Source organism: Echinops telfairi, unplaced genomic scaffold (genome assembly GCF_000313985.2).
Source record: "Echinops telfairi isolate 266 unplaced genomic scaffold, ASM31398v2 ScPeMD7_7467;HRSCAF=8505_1, whole genome shotgun sequence".
Lineage (NCBI taxonomy): Eukaryota > Metazoa > Chordata > Mammalia > Afrosoricida > Tenrecidae > Echinops > Echinops telfairi.
Window position 1 is genome coordinate 29,443,083 of NW_022111368.1, and position 8,785 is coordinate 29,451,867.

Consider the following 8,785-nt stretch of genomic DNA (forward strand, 5'->3'; position numbering starts at 1 on the left):
GGAATCAAGAAATAATGCCTAACCAACTGTTGTGCACACAGATCTCTGGCATCATCTGGGATGTCTACACAAGATCTCTGGCGTCATCTGGGATCATGTCCAATTCTTGTCCAAGTGTCTGGTCCCACTCAGGGGAGCACAAGTTAGTTTTTCCGTTTCTGAATGAAGAATGTTTCTAAATATGGCAAGTTGCGCTGTGGCTGAGTTTTCTGACCTTGAATGATGGGACATCTTTTACTGGGAGGCCATTGGAATTTTTAGTAGCATCTTGATTTTTAGTAGTATCAAGTTGGATGGCTTGAATGGTCCTTATTATGAATCTTAGTCTGCTCCATTTGCTCTTAACCTTAGAATCCATACAGAAGATGGAAGCAGCCATTGGGGGTTCAGGTTTCACATTCGGCTTTGAAGGAGACAAAGGAAAACCAGGCACATCAGGCCTATAAAGACTCACTTTACATGCTCCTGGTTTAGCTTCTCTCTCTGCTATTTCCATTGTCAACGGTGCTGTTCTTCTTTGTATTTGTGTAGCATTTGTTTTCGTTGATCATCTAGAACAGTTTCAATTGATCTTGGCTTGGCATTAGACTTTTCTGGAACAAGCTCTTGAGATGTCTCCCCTACTGGAGCCAGAATTCTTCTAAGATTGGAATGTTGCTGTCTCTCAAACTGTGATGAGATACATCCAGTCCACACTGGTTTGGCAGAACAGATAGCGAATGTGTTTGGAATTTGGAGAGCCACTTGTTAAAATGGCACTTGGGTGGTTCTCTCTAAGTTGTGTGACTGGGCAGCTGCCCAATGTGGAAATCACAAATTTACATTCCTTACTGTTTTTTAACATTCATCTGCACAACAGCAAATTCTAAGTGCCTGTAGTAATGTTTATTCAATCGATAGGTATAAAAAATCAGGCAAAACTATGTTTGTAATATTAATTTATTTCATAAAATTCATTATACTTTTGATTAAATAATACACTTTTATCCCCTTGTATTTGTTATTTCAGTAAACAAACATAGAATGTAAAGAGAAAAAGAGACAACCAGAGGGCTACATGTTGTCATTCATTTCAGTTTTATGCTATGGCCCAAATTCCCAAAAGATGTTATGAATGAATGAATTATAAAATTCCTAGAAGTGTTCAAAGCATTAAAAACATTGTCAGAACAATTACTGAAGTTTGACAGAAGTGGAAAGGGGTTTTTCAAAGAAGAATATAATATGTTCAGAGGACAGAAGTTGTCCGACTGTTTCTAATATATCAAACACAGTAACTTGTCTAATTGGCCTATCTCTCAAAGAATGGGATCCTACTCCTACAGTGAAAAGATCCTTAAGGCTAAATCACACAGCCAGTGATGCTCACATAAAAAATGAAGATTATTGTGAGTGAGTATGCCAATCAAGAAACATAGTGGAAGTATCTCAAATAACAGGTTTCTTGCCTGATACTATTTAATATTTTTTATTAATATTTAAAAATGACTTCTTATAACATAATCTAGTTTTGTGTACCTTTTATTGTTTGTATTTAGATATTAACTGTATGAAATAAGAAACAATCTTTCTGGCAACAAATGTACAAATATGCTTGACACAATGGATGGATGGATGGATTGTGATAAGAGCTATAAAAATAATGATAAAAAATGATAAAATCATGAAAAGCGATACAATGATATAAAAGAAGCCATCTTTCAGTATACATATTTTTTTCTACTTAAAACAGTCATTGGGACAACAAACCTGTTGTTAAATAAATTGAATCCCACTACTGCTTTCAAGCCAATGTGGCTTTCGTTCACATTCCTTATATCTGCTTTCTTTGTGGCACAGGGATTGCCTACGGGTGATTTGGGTTCTTATTTAAAAAAAAAAATCATCTTACTGGGGGCTCATACAACTCTTACCACAATCCATCCATCCATCCATGGTGTCAAACACATTTGTACATTTGTTGCCATCATCATTTCCAAAACATTTTCTTTCTACTTGAGCCCTCATTTCTGCCCTCCCTCTCTCACCCTCCCTCCTTCATGAACCCTTGATTGTTTATAGATTATTATTTGGTTTTTTTCATGTCTTGCACTGACTAATGTTCCCCTCACCCACTTTTTCTGTTGGTGGTTTTGGTTGTAATCATGTCCATACTTAACCCTTTCTGCACTGACTGGCAAAATGGGATGGAGACCTCCTGAGGCAATTCTTCTCCTGAGCCTTCACCAAAACTCAGAGCAAAGCAACTGGGACCACAGCAACTCAGCCAGGGAGCCTACTGCCTCCTGGCAGCTGAAAGCCGGCACGCGAACCTCTGCCACATTCAAACTTCCCACCGAATCTGAGGTGTTTTGGGCAACGCTTGCCTATGTTGCAAATTTGGGGGGTGAAAGGCAGTTGTGAGTGGGAAAAGTTGAAGACGCCCTGAAAGAACAGTGGAAGGACATTCTTGAATAACAGGATGCACTTCATTCATGCAGGCAATAAGCATAGACTTTAGAACAGATTAAACAGAATATCAGACAGCTTTGGGGGTGGGGGAGCAGGGCCAAGAAGATGCCTAGTTTTTAGTAACCTCAACCAAACATTGTCACCAAGTCACAGCGACCCTGTAAGACAGAGTCGAATTGCCCTCCGGGATCTCAGGCTGTAAGCTTTATAAGGGCAGATGGCCACATCTCCCTCTCCCGGAACTGCAGAGAGATTTGAACCATTCACTTTTGAGTAGCTGCCAAGCACTTAACTGCTGTGTCACCAGGGCTCCTTTGTCAGGTTTTAGAAGGGGGTGTGTAAAGGGTGATCTGCTGGGAGTTGGGGGAATAATGGTAGAGCAGGGGTCTGGGAATAAATACTGAGGTTTGGAATTCAAGATTTGAAATTTGTAGATTGCCCTGCTCCTAACAAAATAGTGTACGGCTGTCTGACCCCATCTGAGATGGGCCCTGCAGCTTCTGCTGCTCCCACCCAATCCATGAAACTGGATCCTGATGGGTTGCACGATTGGCCTGTGTAACTCTCCGGTCTAGTATCTTCAACTTTGAGGGCTCAATCGCTTATTTATCATTCTTGGTGTCCAAGTCCTTCTTTGAAATAAGACAGAGCCTGTGCGCCAGATTTGGGTTGAGTTGGGGTTCTGGGAACCTGGGCTGGACATGGAGGTGGGATGGAACACAACCACCCTGACAAACACATGTGGCACTTCCTCTGGGTCTTGGAAATATTAACTTGCTCATTAAAATAGTCGATGAGTGGGTACTGTTATTATTTCCACAGGCAAAGTGAGGCCCAGCGAGGCTAAGTGACATGCTCAAGGTTCTATGGATGGTAAGGGGAAGTGCGGCACTAGCATTAAAATGTTAGGGAGTTGGTTCCAGGGTCCATGTCCTTAACTTTCGGCAAGGAGAGAAGGAAGCTATTCTGCTGAGCCAGGGAGAGACGGAAGGTGAAGAGAGGGGGACAGTTCTGGTTTGAATCACTGAGGTGCTTGCAACTTACCTAATGACTGTTTTTACAAAATTTGATTCTTCAGCTAGTCCTTTGCTGCTATGAGACATCTTCCTGTCATTCTAATGAAAGGGGAAGTGGATTTGCTAACCCAGAGCTAAGGGGTAAAGCAGAAGGGACTGGGGCTGGAGAGCCTGGGGAGCTTCAACAGGAGAACAAAGTTATTCACAGAGAAGTCACGATGGGAAAATCTCAGTTGGTGGCTGTGGTAGTTACGTAATCTGTTGTCAATTTGAGACTTACGAGTGAAGGGGTGGAGTTTAGCCTGTCAACCAGGTCACAGCTTGATGACCTCATTTGGAGGCATGAGGGAGATAAATAGCTCATTGGAGGTGGGACACACACTCACTCCCTGTGAGACATTGCTGACAAGGAGCCTGATAGAGCTATGCTGATGCAGCCAGAGCTCCAGAGCCAGAGAAGCCAGGTGGAGACCCCTGTCAGTGCTGAGATGCTTACAACGCCACTGGATTCATAAGACTTCCCACCCACTGGCCTGGGATTTTCCTTCATTTAGCATTGTTGCATGTGTTTCATGAGTCTGAAGAGGAATTTATAGATTGGTATTGGGCATATGGGCTAATATCAGACTTATAAACTTGAACTAGGCTGGGATCTTTTCTCAATATACAATTGTTCTTTTTTTTTCTTTTCTAAAATCATTTTATTAGGGGCTCATACAACTCTTATCACAATCCATACATACATCAATTGTGTAAAGCACATTTGTACATTCATTGACCTCATCATTCTCAAACTATTTGCTCTCCACCTAAGCCCCTGGCATCAGCTCCTCATTTTTCCCCCTTCCTCCCCTCTCCCTCACAAATTTTCCCTTGATAATTTATAAATTATTATTTTGTCATATCTTGCCCTGTCTAACATCTCCCTTCACCCACTTTTCTGTTGTCTCTTCCCCAGGGAGGAGGTCACATGTAGATCCTTGTGATCGGTTCCCCCTTTCCAACCTACCTCCCTCTACCCTCCCAGTATTGCCACTCACACCACTGGTCCTGAAGGGATCATCCACCCTGGATTCCCTGCGTTTCCAGTTCTTATCTGTACCAGTGTTCTTTTATATAAAAGTCATATACACATATGAGTGTCCCTGGATTTATTTCTCTAGTTTAACCTGGACTAACAGAGGGGCTTGTGTAGAGTTCTTGCTGCCTTGCTGGCAGTAGGGGAGGTTGTTAGGGACAGTGAGCCAGGTGGGCATGGAGTCAGCTGGGCCAATGTACTTCCATCCTAGCCTCGTCTTTCCTGGACCCCCCGGACACCCTCGTCGTCTTGAGATGTCTGGCACAGCTGCAGGGTCCGCGAGATGGCACAGTCTGCATATAGGTCCCTTCTGCCTTTATTTTCCTCTTTTATCCAGTTTTGGCCACATGGACAATTGCTGAAGCTATAATCATATCAATGACCCACACCTTGTTGTCCCTAGAACCTTGTAATGCCCGGTCGGGTCAGGCCACTGTCCTGCCCTGAAGCAGCTCAGCCATTGGTTTTGTCTGCTTGGGTTCAGTGACAGGAACTTACACAGCCAAGCTGACTGGTTCCAGAACACGTTTCTGATTTCCAGCCTCAGCGGTGTCCTGAATGCTGCTTTACGAACTTCTTATTCAGCGCTTTCCAGGTACCCTTGTCAATGATGCTGAGCTCCTTGAAATCCCCCTCCACCTTGGCACCCTCATTCTTCATACGCTCCATCTTCACACTTGACTTAGTAGTTAGTGAAGCAGCATGGGATACAAAAAGAAGGGAAATCAGACTGTCCTCGAATCACACTTTGATACTGCTGTTTTGTTCTTCAGATCAGAGAAAAACAGAATCATTACAAAGAGGCAGATTGGATCCCAGACCTAGATTATGATTTTAACATATCTAGAATGGGAGCATTTAAAAGTAACTTAGTTGACCAACGGATCCTGAGAACCAGGGAGCCCTACAGGCGGATGTGCAGGTTAACCGGGCCATCGGTTGAGCATTTCCAGTGGAGTAGGCACTCGCGGCTCTCCGTGGACTCCAGGGAAGCTCGGACTCTGCCAAGACCCAGCGTTCCCAGGCAACTGCTGCAGCCACGCAGTGGACCTGGAAGCCCTACCTGGGGTTCCTCAATCTTTCAAAAGCGTTTGATACGCTCTGAAGATTGGGAGCAGCACCGAGACATTAGCTCTTCGACAAGGTCCCATAATGTTGCCTGCTCTCAAAGGTCTATCTGTCGCTTTATTGCTTGAACTTCAGACTTATTTAGCCATCTGTTTAGGCAGACTTGCTTATCCAAAGTATCTGCTCTTGAATGCTGAACTGACCTAGTCCGTTCCTCTCCTTGGAGAGCTGCTCCGGCTCTGGTCTCTCCCGGCTCAGTAAAGGTGCAGGTGCAACTGAAATTGCTCCTCTGCCATCAAAGCAGGAACCCCATTGGTGAGGAACGATGTCCGCCGCAAAGTTGCCCTACATGAGTTCTCTGGGTAGCGGCTGTTTCCTACCTTTCCTGGGCACCCCAGACTTGGTCTCTCCGCTTGCAGACAGCTGGCGGGCTCACCTGGACCCGAGGACATTAGAGCAAGGCAGCACAGGCAGACTCTCTGAAGCCTGGATTCCAGAGGCAGGAAAGCAGAGTGGTGATGATCCACAGTGGCTGGGGTTCAAGACCAGACTCCGCGGCTCACTTGTCAGGTCTCCTGTCTGGAGACTTATCCTCCAGAAGACGGACATCTTCTTAATCAAAAAGGTGGTTTGCACAGTACTAACAGTGGGGTGAGGAGTGTTGATTTAACGATAGCAAAAGTTCGATTGGCTGCTATTTGTGGTTACTTTTTATTTTAGGATTTCCTGACCAAGAAAAACATGAAAAATAGAGTTAATTTGGGAACCTACAGAAAATCTTTTGGAATTCACAAAAAATGACACATCAAATAACTGTGAAAAATAGCAATGGAAACAGCTCATCTTCTCAGAAATAGCGATGCTTTGCTTCATGATTCTTCAAACCGCTCATCCCCTGATCCATCGTCAATTCAACAAGCATTGAGGCAGCGCTCACTGTATACCAAATGCTGTCCGCTCGCTCACTCTGGGAGGCGAAGCAGTGACTAAGACCGACGGCAGTTCCTGGCTTCTTAGAGCTAAACTTCTAGTGGTGGTGGTGGTGTGGGGCAGACATTAAACAACTAAACAAGTACATGGTATCACAGGGTGGAGGGGAGGCAGCAATTTCCTTAGAATTTTAAATAGGGTGATTAGGGAAAGCATACAGCACCACCTTCTGAGCATATCTGAAGATAGAGATGTAGCCCTCCAGAAGTGCACAACCTGGTTAAGGAGACAAAGCAGCATTCACTTGGCATCTGGTAGCGGAACAAACAAGGCATTACGTGACTGGTGGGTGGACACGAGCCGTGTTCTAGGTCAGAGAAGCTATTGGGAAGGGTGGGGGGCTAGCTGAAAGGATGTCGCCCAATGACTGTTGGTAAGAATGGTCTAGAAAAGGGTCATGACTGTAGCCCATCTACAGGTAGGGGTGCAGGGCCCCCCAGGGCCGCAGGCTCTGGTGTTCTTACAGTTTCTCCCTTCTTCCCTTACATACCCCCTCTTCTTTGGGGATGCCTGCAAGGGAAGGCCCCTTGACCACTTGTGAGGCTGCTGAACCTTCCACACATGGACATGGTTTCTTGGGGGAAAGCTTGCCTTTTTGGGATGGGTAGATTTTTTTTTCAGGCACCAATCCTTTTCGTGTTCTGGGCACTCCTGCACCGGTGGTCTGCCCTCTAGGGGTGAGTGTTGGGGGTGTGATGTGTCTTTAGGGGATGGATGAGGGAGTTGAGGGGGCGGGGGGTGGAACACAACCTTTCCCTTAGTCATCTGGGGTTGGAATTCTTTTGGGACAGAGAGGCTGAGGACACCCCCCCACCCGAGTGGAGCTCCCCCCTTGAGACAACAAAAGGATCATTCCCCTGTGGACACCATCCTCCACTCGGTCCAGAGCTTCTCTTTCTAAGCGGGGTCGGGGTAGTGTGAAGGTGCCCTCCGGGAGGATCCTGAAGTCCTCAGATCTGGGGGAGGCACAGGAGGCCTTTGGTAACTGGGATCCTGAAGGGCTGGCTTAAACTTTCACCCAGGGGCCCACCACCTGTGCCCCCAGGCCATTTTCTCTCCTGCAGCTGACAGTGGGAAGCCTTAGGCCCTAGTAGTAGGGGGTGGGGCTAGGGCACTGCTCCTTTGTGATGTTTAGATGTTTCTGGCTGGTGGATGGACAGGAGATCCCAAATCATTTCAGTTCCCCCCCTGCAGTCATTTAGCAGTAGGGACTGGCAGGAGGGAGGGCGCCCAAGGGACATGGCTTTGCTCTCCAGAAGGAAGGAAGGAAGGAAGGAAGGAAGGAAGGAAGGAAGGAAGGAAGGGAGGGAGGGAGGGAGGAAGGGAGGGAGGGAGGGAGGAAGGGAGGGAGGGAGGGAGGAAAGAACAGGCTCCTGGAGTGGGTGGAACTTGGCTGGGAGAGGGGAAGCCAGTTTCCCTTGGCCCTCACTCCTTTCCCTCGAACTGCTGGGAGGCAGCTTATGCTGCAATGGACTGAGATGAAGCTCTGCTCTGAGACTTCTCCAGGAGGATGCTGCAATGAGGCAGTGCTGTCACAGGAACAGAAAACCCAAGTGCATTCAGTACGCTCTTACATGACTGGTCAGAGGGACCTGGGGTGGAGATATAGCTTTCCTTGCCTAGACCTAACTGTGAATCCAGACAGACACCAAGCCCCTAGCGATTCTCTTTGTAGCATGAACATCCAAGGGGGCTACAAGCTGCTGGGTTTACCACCAGGTGCTGCCCGCATGAGGGTCCTTCTGTGTCTCTTGCCTAAGGCTTTGAGTTTGCAGCTGTCCTCTTTAAATGAAGCCAGATCCCAGTTGAGGGTCTATGTTAGAGAAGGCTGAGCAAGCCCAGCCATAAACCTCCAGGGTGGTAGCCAGGTACAAAATGGGGCTTGAGATGTCTGAGTTCCTGGCACTCCATTTCGATGAGATGGCACAGGAGATTAGGCTGTTCGGGTGGTGACTCAGGAACTAGATGGGTACTCTGGGCCAAAGAGAGTGTCTCATCTCGAAGCAGCCAAGTACATCAAAGGTCCATTTCTGCTGGATGAGGCAGGTTCTGAATTGTCCTAACAAAGTAGATGGGAAAACTGAACGCTTGCCTGACTGGAATCTTAGATGAGTCACCAGCATGGACTTAGTTTCTTTATCCCCCTTCTCCATATGTCATTCCTGCTAGAGTCTCTTTTCAG

At 46.4% G+C, this 8,785-nt stretch overlaps 1 pseudogene; it reads right to left on the reverse strand.

The window, feature by feature from the left end:
- The window catches only part of LOC115873232, a 7,982-nt pseudogene extending 2,768 nt beyond the window's left edge, over nt 1-5,214 (reverse strand).
- Nucleotides 5,215-8,785: the final 3,571 nt, after the last annotated feature.